This window comes from Lontra canadensis, unplaced genomic scaffold (assembly GCF_010015895.1).
Source record: "Lontra canadensis isolate GAN:19392208 unplaced genomic scaffold, GSC_riverotter_1.0 scaffold1, whole genome shotgun sequence".
NCBI classification, from domain to species: domain Eukaryota; kingdom Metazoa; phylum Chordata; class Mammalia; order Carnivora; family Mustelidae; genus Lontra; species Lontra canadensis.
In genome coordinates, this window is record NW_022630995.1 from 26982363 (window position 1) to 26995902 (window position 13540).

At 35.9% G+C, this 13540-nt stretch overlaps 1 protein-coding gene across 4 annotated transcripts in view; it reads left to right on the forward strand.

Moving 5' to 3' along the window:
* FRYL (FRY like transcription coactivator) overlaps positions 1-13540 on the forward strand; it is a 260625-nt gene that overhangs the window by 61518 nt on the left and 185567 nt on the right. For 2 of the 4 annotated variants that reach the window (XM_032852083.1, XM_032852103.1), the window contains one exon: positions 8444-8581. The exons of 1 other annotated variant lie outside the window; for it this stretch is intronic. The gene's annotated coding sequence lies outside the window, so the exon portion shown is untranslated. Of the gene's footprint in view, positions 1-8154; positions 8159-8443; positions 8582-13540 lie in introns of all 4 variants that reach the window. One more of the 4 variants, XM_032852093.1, reaches the window with a different exon arrangement.

Here is a 13540-nt window from a genome sequence, read left to right on the forward strand (position 1 = left end):
AAAGGCATTGTAGTATGTTTTTAATCTGTGGGAATTACTGGCAAGTATAATTGAGAGGTTCTAAATACTGTGGTTGTTTACTTCGCTTTTGAATTTGGCCTAAATATGTTTGGTCTTGCTTTTTTTTTTTTTTTTATGATCATTGAATTACTCTGTAAGAGTTACGGTACAAGCTAAAACTTACCATTGTTTTATAGATTTTAATAATTATATCTTTTAAAGATTTAAAAACAATGTCTCCCACCAAAGGTAATTAAAAAATGTGATTTTTTTAACATGTGACCATCCCCAGCTTCAACATTTATCAACTTTTTGTTACCTTTACCCCCTCCCTTTCTCCAGTTCCCAGGTACCTTGATGCAGTCTCCTGGCCATGAAACATCATCCATAAATATTTCAGGATGTGTTGCCAAGAGACCAGGACTTCATTTCTAGAATCTTCACCTTTTGGGGAAGGTACTGAAGTTCTGAGTGCTCAGATTGTGTTGGGGGATATTAGAGCGATACCAAGGAAATGTGAGCTCCTTTAAATGGGCTAAATGAAAAAAAGTGAAATACTTGATAAGCATTTGTGCCAAAACACAATAGAAAAGTTACAGCGAGAAAGCAAATGAATATCTTCTAACTGCCCCTGGAGAAAAAGGAGAAGTCAGCATTTTTGAACACCTAGTGTGTGTCTGCATTCCATACAGGTCAGCAGAGGAAAGAAGCCAAGTGCCTTTCACACAGCTTGAGATAGAAATTTTGGTCCTAGATTCTTTCTGGAGGGAATTTAAAAGATGTATACAGGGGCGCCTGGGTGGATCAGTGGGTTAAAGCCTCTTCCTTCAGCTCAGGTCATGATCCCAGGGTCCTGGGATCGAGCCCCGCATCGGGCTCTCTGCTCAGCAGGGAGCCTGTTTCCTCCTCTCTCTGTGTCTGCCTCTCTGCCTACTTGTGATTTTTGTCTGTCAAATAAATAAATAAAAATCTTAAAAAAAAAAAAGATGTATGCAAAGACTGCCAATGAAGATATTTACTGCAATATTATTTGTAACAGTGAAGAGTTGAACCTCACTCAATAATAATGAAATGATTAAATGCACATAATGTATTTATAAAATATTTTGTAATTGCTAGAAATGATACAGTATGACACCAGTTTTATAAAACATCTAGTCCATATCGGAAGACCTGAAAGAAATGAACCCAGATATTAACATGAATTAGTAGCAGCTCTCTCTAGGTGTTAGATTTATGACTGATTTTTATTTCTTCATTACATTTTTTTGGAAGTGTTACATATCAGGCTGTCAGAATATGTGATATAAATTAATAAATAATAAACATTTATTCAGTACTTACTGTGTGTCAGTCACTAAACATTTTTCATCTTTTATACTTAATTCTCATAATAGCTGTGAGAGGTTTTATTATCCTTATTTTGTAGGTGAGGCAATGGGGACACAGAGATTCAGTGCCTTGACAATTTAATTCTATCTTTCTATGTTTATATTGTTTGCTTTTTTTTCCCAGTTTATTTTTTGTAGTAATCTCTACACCCACCATGGGGCTTTAACTCATGACCCTGCGATTAAGAGTCTCACAGCCTTCCTACTGAGCCAACCAGGCTCCCATATTCTTTGCATCTAAATGTAGTTTTAACTCCCAAACATTTGGAAAGATACTCTAAGTACTGTTTGGTTACTCTCTTTTTACCTTAAGATATATGTTGACTATTGTGGTATATTAGTAAAAAGTCTTCTTTAATTGACAGATAACACTTTATTTCCTGAATATACCATGGTTTGTGTTTGTTCTGTGCCTCTTCTATAACTTTCTGCTCATAGGAATAATGGTACAGTGAACATCTTTGCGAATAAATCTGTATGTGTACTTCTTTTTTTTTTTTTTTCCCCTCAAAGATTTATTTATTTATTTATTTATTTGACCGACAGAGATCACAAGTAGGCAGAGAGGCAGGCAGAGACAGAGGAGGAAGCAGGCTCCCTGTTGAGCAGAGAGCCAGATGTGGGCTCTGGGATCACAACCCGAGCCGAAGGCAGAGGCTTTAACCCACTGAGCCACCCAGGCGCCCCTATATGTGTACTTCTGATTATCTTCGTAGAAAAAAGGTCTTATAAGTAGAATTATTGGATCAAAGAATATAAAACATTTTAAAAGCTTTTGATACAAATCATCAGATTGCAGATGACAAATGATCATTCCTCCTTAGACTTAAGTTGTTTGGGGGCTATAAATTTGGGAGAAATAGATCATCTAAACATCAAGGGGAATTTGTGCTTTCATAGTTGCTCCTATAAAAAGTCAGGCTTCTCTAAGCCTGCTGGAGACCGTAAACAGGAAAAGAGAAGAGACAAACTTTGGGAGTTTATATGGCGGTCATTTACTTTTATGACCTTGTGACCATTTGCTTTTTCATTTTTCTGAAAAACTTAAAACTTGAATTAGCCCAGCAACCTTTTTATTGGAAATTGTTTTATAAAAATGTACAAAATATTCATATCATATTTGCATGCAGTTTCTTTGATGTTTTACCTGATGGACCTCAGGGTGTGACTTCCATTGTATAATTTTTAAAATTATACATATAAAACATACAGCACCTTGGGGTACCTGGGTGGCTCAGTGGGTTAAATGCCTCTGCCTTCGGCTCAGGTCGTGATCTGAGGGTCCTGAGATTGAGCCCCACGTCGGGCTCTCTGCTCAGCGGGGAGCCTGCTTCCTCCTCTCTCTCTGCCTGCCTCTGCCTACTTGTGATTTCTGTCTGTCCAATAAATAAAAATAAATCTTTAAAAAAAAAATACAGCACCTTGATTAGAGACTGTAGTGACCCCAGAAAGTATTTTAGATGTTGCATTTTTAAATAAAAAAGACCTTTCCCCACTTTTTGTTATTTTCTAAGGAGGCACTCTTCTTGTGACAAGCAAAAACAGAAAATTTTTGGTTAATTAGTTGATAGTTTCTGTTAAACGATTTAAGGTTTTATTATGGTTTCTCTTGAGCATATTTCTTCTAGAGATTCTGTAGGTGACCTTGCTTCAAAGACTTAACAGGAGATTCGGGTAGTGGGAAGGGGATTTTAACTCAAGGGGGTCCAGAGAATATTAATGAAATCAGAAAATTTTCCTGTGAAGCTACCAAAGACATTAGGATCGAGTTTTCTAGAGAGACCAATATTGATAAAAGGTAATCTGACAGCCTAGAAATTTGTAAGAGGTACGATTGGAATAAATAGAAAACATTACATTAAATTTGAAGGCTATAAGTATTTTAATGGAGAAAAAGTGTTATTTTTTTTAACTACGAACAGTAAAATTATGAAACTGCTATAAACAGCAGAGCTAGAAAATAAACACAAGGAGGATTTTTATCAGGGGTTCTTAACCCATGATTAATGATTGGATTAGAAAGGTTCATACACTGCAAAATTAGGTATATATGTGCATTTTGGAGACCTTCAGCAGTTTTTTCAGATTCTCAAATGAAAGACTCCCAAAAACTCAAGCTTCTGTTGGAGGGTGTGCCTCATGAGGTCAGGGATTTTTGTCTGTTTCATTCACTTCTCTGTCCCTGGTTCCTGGCATGTAGGTCTGCTTAATAAGTCTTTGTTGAATGTATGATTTCTGTACATTTATATATGGCATGGATAGTGATAAATTTATAGAAGTTAGAGGTTGGATGGAATACATTCCAGATTTAGTGAGGTTGATGTCTTAATGGTCTGCTTCTACATTTATTTAAAATTTTTCTCTTGGGTATGCCTGGGTGGCTCAGTTGGTTAAGAGTCTGCCTTTGGGTCAGGTCATGATTCCAGGATCCTGGGATCGAGCCCTGTGTCGGCTCTCCCTGCTCTGCGGGGAACTTGCTTCTCTCTCCCTCCGCCTGCTGCTCCCTGTGCTTGTACTCTTTCTCTGTCAAATAAATAGATAAAATCTTTTTAAAAAATATGAAAAATAGGGGCGCCTGGGTGGCTGAGTGGGTTAAGGCCTCTGCCTTCGGCTCAGGTCATGATCCCAGTCTCCTGGGATCGAGCCCCGCATCGGGCTCTCTGCTCGGCGGGGAGCCTGCTTCCCTTCCTCTTTCTCAGCCTGCCTCTCTGCCTACTTGTGATCTCTGTCTGTCAAATAAATACATAAAATCTTTAAAAAAAAATGAAAAATAAAATTTTTCTCTTGGTGTTTAAATCTAGATGAGTAGGCAGAACATTGGTATGATACTTTTGGGATTGAATTCCTCTTCTTTTTCCATGCCAGAATGGAAATGTAATAGGAAAATTATTCTAAAGCATACATATTCATCTGTATATTAGAAAATGTAGTGCTAGTGCTCTGGTGCTGTTTTCGTTTGATTCAATGAATGAAACCTTTGTACAAAACTTCCCCTTAAATTTTTGAATGGAAAATTTTGCCACTTGTTTTCATTAGATCAAGTAGTATGATAACAACTGCTATTCTGGGTAAAAATGTAAAATCAACAAAATGTTGATAAATTTACCTACAGAGAACGTTGCTTTATCAGCAAGAAATTTAGATTTTTTTTTTTTTCAGTGAAACCCTATTTTAGCTCAGTACCATTATACAGCATTTTTAGCAGGTAATATAGCATAATCTGTGATTACCTTAGTGTAATAAGTTTCTGTACTCCTTAAAATTGAAATTTGGGAGAAGGTTAAAAAGAATGACAGAAGGGTAAAGGTGCAAGCCCACTTTAAAAATCGTAAAAACGATAGCATTTCTAAAATTAGAGAAAAAGTGAATTTCTAAAAATTGAACTGTGATGGAAGCTGAAGATTTTGTGAATCATCAGTTTTCTTTGTTAATTAAAGGGATGATGGTACTTTTTTTATGTTAATGATTTTTACCAGTCAGACATAAAAAATATTTGAATAATTGTTTGCTGCCTGCACTTGATTTTATGTGAATAGATTTCTCATACTTTATAAAATTTTTGGCAGATTAAAAAAATTACTGGATTTTATATTTTTCCAAATTATTTTGCTACTGTGAATAGGAGCTGTGATTATTCTAAATTTATTTGAAAACGATCACATCCTTATTCTAAAAGGCTGTCAGAACATTTGAATCATTTTGGTCTTTTGCATCATTTTAACAGGCCTTGTGAGATTCCCAGAATAATTTTAATAGAAGGGCAGGAATTTGCCCTCATAGATTACATATTTTGCAATCTGGTTTCTTTCTTTAGTTGAAATATAATGAATTTCTAGTCCCTACATATTTTAGTCTTCAAGCACAGCTGACCCTTGAACATCACGGGTTTGCAAGTGTGCCAGTCTACGTAGAGTTGGATTTTTGTGAATAAATGCAGTATGTCTTTTTTCTTACGATTTTCTGAACATTTTTCTCCTTATTGTAAGAATATAGTATATAGCACATACAACCTACAAAATATGTGTTAAGCAACTGTTTGTTATTGATAAAGCTTCCTGTCAATGGTTGACTCTTAGCAGTTTAGTGTTTGGGGAGTCAAAGTCTAAGCAGATTTTTGACTGTGCGTAAGTCAGCACTCCTAACCCCATGTTGTTCAAGGTCAACCGTGTAAGTATCAAATACATTTAGAAGCCAAATTCAGAGTTTGAGTTGGAATCCTTGAAGTTAATCATTTTACCCAGTGGGATAACCATTTCTATGGCATTTTCTAACAGCTTTTTCCTTAAAAACACAGTAAGCAGGGATTTCCATTGCTTTATGAAGCAGCCTTCTCATCAATTATGTAATAATTAAGTTTTTCTTTTCTTTTCTTTCTACTTTGTGCCAGACATCATAACTGCCTTGTTCTCCTTTTGAAGTTATGAAGTATATAGACAAGCATTAAGAATATTATAATGAACATCCCTGAGATTCATTTACTCTTAATTTTTGCTGTGTTTGCCTGAGATTATTTTCTGTATCATTGTATATCGTAGACCTGTGCTTCAAGTGTCTTCCTACAATTAAGATACATTAAATCTGTAGATTTCTGTTCTTTATAATTCTAGTAATCCTGTTCAGAAGGGAAAATGAGGTTAACGTGCTATCTGAACACCCATTCAACTTTCTCTTTTACTTTTGGACTGAAGTGAAACAAGGCTATCCTTGGAGGTCTTCATTTGACCTGAGATCCTCCCAAGCACCAGAGCTGGGCCACTGTTCTCTTTATTTACTGCACATGGAAGCTTCTAGACCATTTTTCTTGCTGCAGGTTTAAAGCCTTGCTCCTCAAAGCTTGTGCTGTTTGACTATTTACAGTTTCTTCAGTGTTGCCCAATACCAACTGACCTCTGTAGGTCACTCTTGTTTATATGACTTCTTTCTTAAAATAAGAAACTATAGCATTGATTACATGTACACTAGGACCTTAGTTATAACCTATTTCACCTTAACCATGTCAAAAGTAGTATTATCAAAGTAGTAATAAAAATGACTCTTTTTGTAGATAAAATATTCTCCAAATTAATCAAGTGAAAGGAGGGTTAAAATGAGTCCCATGTTAAGTGAATATATATGGACACAAGATGGAGAAGACAAATGACATGCAGAAAGAAACCCCAAACCAAAAGGAAAACAATAAAACCCAAACCTGCTAAAAATGACTATAACCCATAATGAAGGCCAGAGAGGTATAAACCAACTATTTCCCAAGGTAACCAAAGACCTGTGTTTATTTTATCAAAAGTGGAAGTTGGAAATAGGAAGGTTTTGTATCTGTTAAGGAGTCATTGAAAATTCTAGACAGACATTGGGAAGTCTTGAAGTGACACAGTGCTGTGACAATGTGGTTACAAGAAGAGAAAACACATTTTTATAAAAAGCATGGCATTAGCTTTTGCTGTGTCTGAGCAAGAAATTCAAAACAGAAGCACAATGAGAGACCTGGGCATCCTGGTACAAATCGGTTCTCTTTGAAGTTATAGTATTCCTAAAACTGCTTTGTACTCTAGGAGTAACTGGTTTTGTGATTTGTCCTAGAAGAGGAAGTAAAAGTTTAAATTTAATTAAATACAGACTATCCTGTTACTGTACTACCCAATATAGACAGGAAAGATGGGCTGTTTGTCATATAAGCTTTATTTGCTTTGAGGGAGAAATGATTCCATGACCTAAGATGATAAAACAGTATCAAGAATTATGGTAGAATTGTGGATATCGTTTTGTTTACAGATTCAGAAATACTTGGTGGGGCAGTCAAAATATTCATATTTATAAGTTCTTTGGCTTCGAAGGTTTGGTTTTAATCATGATTTAATCAGTTATGCCTGTCAGCAAATAGAATATCATATTTTTCTAACTTGGCTAAGGGAATTTTAAATTAAGGTTAAGTTCAAAATTAGTATTTCAGAGAGTAGTTAGTCCTTTCTCTTGGCTTGGAGATTAAATTCATTAGACAGAAAAAAAGTAGTAAAAAACCAGTTATGATTTCAAATGAAGTTAATTTGAATATTCAATGCCAGTTTTAAAATGTGGCCTATTTAGCTATTGAAAAATGCCAAGACTTTCAATGGTATTAAAAACACGGAATATGTACAATTACCTGAGTTCTTATGTATAGTAAAAGGATAACTCTCTGTATTCATTGGTTTTATTCTTAGTAACCATCCAGTTGTTTTAGATGTGGTATAATAATTTATAACCCATAACTCCATCAGTTAATATAATAGGACTTCAAAAAATATGTATCCCATAACTTTTCTGTAAATGAAGTAAATACTAGGCCTCATGGGTATATCAACTACTTTGCAAATCTGTTTATTTTCATGAGTAAAATAAAAATGTATTAAATGTACTATTGTATAATGAAGGTATTGACATGTTAGTTCAAGCATTGTCTAGTAAAAGTATTACTTGTCCTGTGAAGAAAAGAAAGGAAGGGGGGAAACTGTAGATTAAAACGGATTTAAGAGACCCAGTAACAATTGCCTATATGGATTTTGTTTAGATCTGGATTAGAACAAACTTAAAAAAAATACTCTGATACAATTGGGGAAATTTGAGCACTGATTGGTATTTTATGTTATAAATTATTATTAGATAATTATAGATATTATCATAATTGGCTTATGTTTAAAAAGTAAATTTCTACCTTAAAGAGATGGCATATAGAATTATCTACAGATGAAGTGGTACGATGTCAGGAATTTGCTTCAGGATAATCCAGAGTGGTGGGCTAAGGGGTTAAGGGGTAGGTGGAGATATCAATTAAATATGGTTTGCTAGGAGTTCATAAGGGTGGGGGTCATTATACTATTCTCAGTAATTTTGCATTGGTTTGAGTTTTTTCATAATAACAGATTTAGAAAAAATATAGTGCAACAGTATTGAAGATAACGGACAGCACTAAGTGACTCTGCCTTATCATCTGTTCAGAATTAAAGACGGGTATAAGCACCACAAATGTACTTAGAAATGTATCTTATGTGTAAATCTTATATCTTGTTTCCCTTTAGAGCTGAAGCCATTTATTTGAATCTTGGATGATTAACATCTAAATGCTTAACTCTCAGAACTACTGCTCAAGAGTCCCACCACAGTCAGGATTAGATGATTCAAGTTACCACCGAAAAATTACTGTCTTGAGTTCTCCGGTAAGACGATAATAAATATTCTAAAGACTAAATAATGACTCTGCAGTCTAAAAAGATTTTTAAGTGCTGGATGTGAGTGACTGACTTCTAGTATAATTTTTTAAACCTGACTCCTGTACCAGCAGTTGGAAGCTGTGATCATCAACCAAAGAGCTTAGAAATATCAACAAGCAGCAAGACTTCATGGCCTTTCCGCATAGATTTAGCTAGTGATGGGCACAGTCTTGTCACTGGAATGTCCCTGGAATGCTACGCTTTCCCCTTGCTGTATGTCTCAGGGTGGGTCCTTCCAAAGCTGACGCTGAAAAAGTCTGGCTTCCAGGATGTTCGTTAGGGATCAACACCTGCCAACAGGGGAGGTGAGGAAGCAGATTAGGCAGAGGAAATCAAACCACAATGCCCGCTTAACAAAGCCTTGGCCAAGCCCACAGGAAGAACTGTAGTTGTGAGAGTTTCTTTCCCTTCCTAAATAAATAGTAAGCTCCTTGGGAGCAGAGACATATTTTCAGTGCCCTTGTATGTTGCACAGGCCATTGTAGAAGGCGCTCAGCAAACATCTGTGGAATGAGAAATCTGAGAAAAATCTTGTGACTTCTTCGTAACACCTAATCCTTGCCTTTTCCTTCGCTGGTTTAAAGTGCAGTTGAGAAAGTGGGGTTCGTAGAGACACAGGCGGTTATTTTGTATATCATGAACAAAGAAGGGAACTTGCCCTCCATTATCAGCCTGTGTTATAAACCACTGTTTCTGGGCTCCATAAGATAAGGGAGACCTATAACGGGACTCCAAGAGAACCGCAAACCGAAGTTGGAAAGAATATGTGATCCTATCTGTTGAGAAGTAGAGGGAAAGACCCTGGCAGACACAGCAGTAGCTTCTCAGCTCTTCAGACGTACCGATTACGGTTCTAACCAGTTGTTTTTTTTCTGTGTGTGGGGAATAGGCTGTTGAGATAGGAGTTTTTATCCTTTCATGCTCAGGGGTTAAGAGAACATCCATTTCTTAGGAGCATTTTTTGAAAGTCAACATTATTTTCTAGTAAGTACGGTCCTGCTTTAGGGTAAGAAATTTAAGTCTTTCATTTGATTTCCTTGTTTATCCTTCATTTTTACTGTAAGATTCCCTGAGACAGGATACGCATTAATAAATCCTCTTAATTTTCCCTGAACCTTAGTAATATATTGCTGCTTTACATGTAGAGGACCTTCAATTAATATCTTTTAAATGAATGAAAAAAAATAGTTGACTTCACAATGTGGTAGAATAATAAGGATTAAACACTCAGCAATTTAGAACCAGAAGTTCTGAATTTTTCTTTTTCTTTTTTTTTTTTTTTTTTAAGATTTTATTTATTTATTTGACAGAGCTCACAAGCAGGCAGAGAGGCAGGCAGAGAGAGAGGAGGAAGCAGGCTCCCCGCTGCTGAGCAAAGAGCCCGATGCGGGGCTTGATCCCAGGACCCTGGGATCATGACCTGATCTGAAGGCAGAGGCTTTAACCCACTGAGCCACCCAGGCGCCCCTGAATTTTTCTTTTTTTTTTTAAAGATTTTTTTTTTCTTTTTTCTTTTTAGATCTATCTTTATTTATTTATTTATTTATTTATTAAAGATTTTATTTATTTATTTGACAGACAGAGATCACAAGTAGGCAGAGAGGCAGGCAGAGAGAGAGGAGGAAGCAGGCTCCCTGCTGAGCAGAGAGCCCGATGTGGGGCTCGATCCCAGGACCCCGGGACCATGACCTGAGCCAAAGGCAGAGGCTTTAACCCACTGAGCTACCCAGGTGCCCTTCTTTTTAGATTTTTAAAAGATTTTTCTTTTAAGATTTTATTTATTTGCAATAGAATGAGAGAGAGAGAGAGACAGAGAGAGAGCAAGCATGCAAGCAGGGGAAGTGGCAGAGGGGGAGGGAGAAGCAGGCTCTCTTCTGGGCAGGGGGCCCCATCTGGGGCTCTATCCCAGGGCCCAGAGATCATGACCTGAGCCCAAGGCAGACAGACTCTTAACCGACTGAGCCAGCCAGGTGCCCCTTTATATTGCAATTTTTCCTGATAGCTATATAAGCTTTTATGCTTCATCTTTTAAAATAATGTAAGTTATTTTCTTCGTGTTGAGTATTAGAATGAGATTGTGCTCACTCACTGAGTGAATCAGATTTTTTTAAAATTATTATTAAAATGTATATCCTTCAAAGTTATAAATTTGATTACTTAGGGAGTTTATACCTTATGTGATCCTTCTGTTTATTTACTTCTTGCTCACTTTGTACCCCCACCAGAGGGCAGGCAAAGAAAAGGAGAAAAAGAGATACTAATTTCAGTTCTCAAGGTCTCATGTAGGCACACTTCACTGACATATTTTGTCTGGCTTCTGGACTACAGTAAGGCGGTAGGATCAGCTGCTTTTGTTATTTCAACATATTTAGTAGAATGCTCAGTTATTTGGAATTATGTAAGTTTGATTACTGAGTTTATAGAACTAAATATTTATACTTTAAATTCTTCAATTTTGCATTCTTTAGACCCATGTATTTTTAAATTATCAATCCTTTTTGATAATTCACGCCAAAGTTTTCATTGCTACTATCAATAATCACCATTGACTTCAGTGAGTTCTTTTTGTGTTTAAAAGTACCTTGGAAGGTTCTCAATACAGTATGAAGTTTTCAATTACTGCTTTTAATCTCCCATAAAACTTGATGCTTCTGAGGTCTCAGTGAGTTTTCAGAATGATAAGAATTATCTTTTGAATACAAGTTACTGTTTTGCACTTCAGTTGTAAGTTTCTTTAAAAGTAAGACACGCCCCAGAGTAGAGTAAATTTGTCTTAACATTATCCCAGCTTAGATTTTCAAAGTCTAAATGTTAAGCCAAGTGGATGGTAGGCATTTTATAGTCTCCATATTGCTGTTAACACCCATTGTACACGTATGTGTATGGCTGTGTATGAACGAAGTGCGGTTTCATGGGCTAGAGCTGTTTGGTTTGTTATCAGTGTGAACAGCAAATGTTTTAAAAATCAGCTTTGGAACAGCTGGTGGTTGACCTGCTGGCGTTTGGCACCACCTAACTTCATGTGACGTTTCTTTGCTCTTTGACACAAATAGTGTAACTGACCTTCTCATCAGGAAGTTGGTGCAAACATCTTTCCATGTGCTTGTGGGTCTAGTAATGCAGAAGAACCTTAAAATGGATTTTTTAAAGAGAGTCGTTCCTCCCATTCTTCCGGGAGATGTGGTTTTGGATACTAGAGATAGTTTTCCAGAAAGCTCTCCAAGATTACTTAAGATGAGACGTCTTAGTTGGCTTTCATCAGAGAAGATCATAGATGAGAAAGATGGAATCCATTTCTGCCACAGTAATTATGACAGACACCCACATCAGCAACTGGGTAAAGTAAAGATGAATTCTTTTCAATTCTTTAAAATATTTTAGGAAAGTAAAATTATTTTTGCAAGTATGAAGTCTGGTGAGCATACATCTTTATTTTGAAAATCAAGTATAGATAGTAAAAATGTTTAATATAGTAGAGGTGTATTTGATCTAAATTTTTTTTAGTATCAAAATTGTTGTTTTGAGTTTAGATGGAGAAATACTGATGCCGTAAATCAAGATTAAAGCCATTAATAGAAGAAAAAGTTTGGTGATCTTTGGAAAATATTTCAATGAATGAGTGTTATACTTACTGAAAAAATGTTATTGGTACAACCTATGAGATATGTAAATGAAAATTAAGATACGAGTTTTATCTGTCATTATAGAATCCACTTAAATTTTGTTTAAAAATATATCCCATTCTTACTATATGTATATATCTCCCATTCTTTTGTTCTGAAGATAAATATTTGGGGTAAAATATCAAAAAAGTCACATCTTTGAATATAATTATTACTTTGTGTCATTGTGCCTTTGTTTCCTATAGTCTTGCAAAATTGAATATAACACCTTTTAAAGTCTGAGAGGATGACAGTTATTATGTATTAGGAGAAAAATCAGTTTTGCATATAGTAACTAGAAAATATTAAAAGACAGGAAAATCGTTTAGGAAGAAGATGGAAAAATGCTTTCAGTTTTTACATTTTTGACTTAAACATTTTAAAATGTTAAAATGTTCTGTGTTAAGTATGAGCTTTGTAATCTTAGGGAATAAATGTGGGCTCATATAAATTAATGTAATATTTAGTAGAAAGAGGAGAGTTCCTGTAAACCCTCTGCAAGTGTGATACATATTTTTATAGTTGTTTTCTGTGCATATTTTAATATGCGCATACACATTTTTACTTATAGAATTTAATAATGAGATTTACTCTCCCAACTATTCTTATACTTGCTTTTTCAGTTAATACAGCATAAATATGTCTCACTTAAAATGCTCTCCGTTGTGTGGTTATAATAATATATTCAATCAGTGTCTTATTGATGAACATTTAGGATGATTTTAATTTTTAGTTATTAAAAAATAGTTATGTAGTAAATATCCCTTGGTATATCACTTTATACTTTTGTGTGATTACTTCTCAGTAGAAATTTCTATCTGCATTTTTAAAAGATTTTATTTATTTATTTATTTGACAGAGAGAGAAAGAGATCTCAAGTAGGCAGAGAGGCAAGGCAGGCAGAGAGAGAGGAGGAAGCAGGCTTATCCCCCGAACAGAGAGCCCAGTGCGGGGCTCGATCCCATGACCCTGTGATCATGTTCTGAGCTGAAGGCAGAGTCTTAACCCACTGAGCCACCCAGGCACCCCTCTATCTTATTTTAAGTTTTTATAGACAATGCCAAGTAACCTTTCAAAAATTTCTCCATGTGGGGCACCTGGGTGGCTCAGTGGGTTAAAGCCTCTGCCTTCAGCTCAGGTCATGATCCCAGGGTCCTGGGATTGAGCCCCGCATCGGGCTCTCTGCTCAGCAAGGAGCCTGCTTCCTCCTCTCTCTCTCTCTCTGCCTGCCTCTCTACTTGTG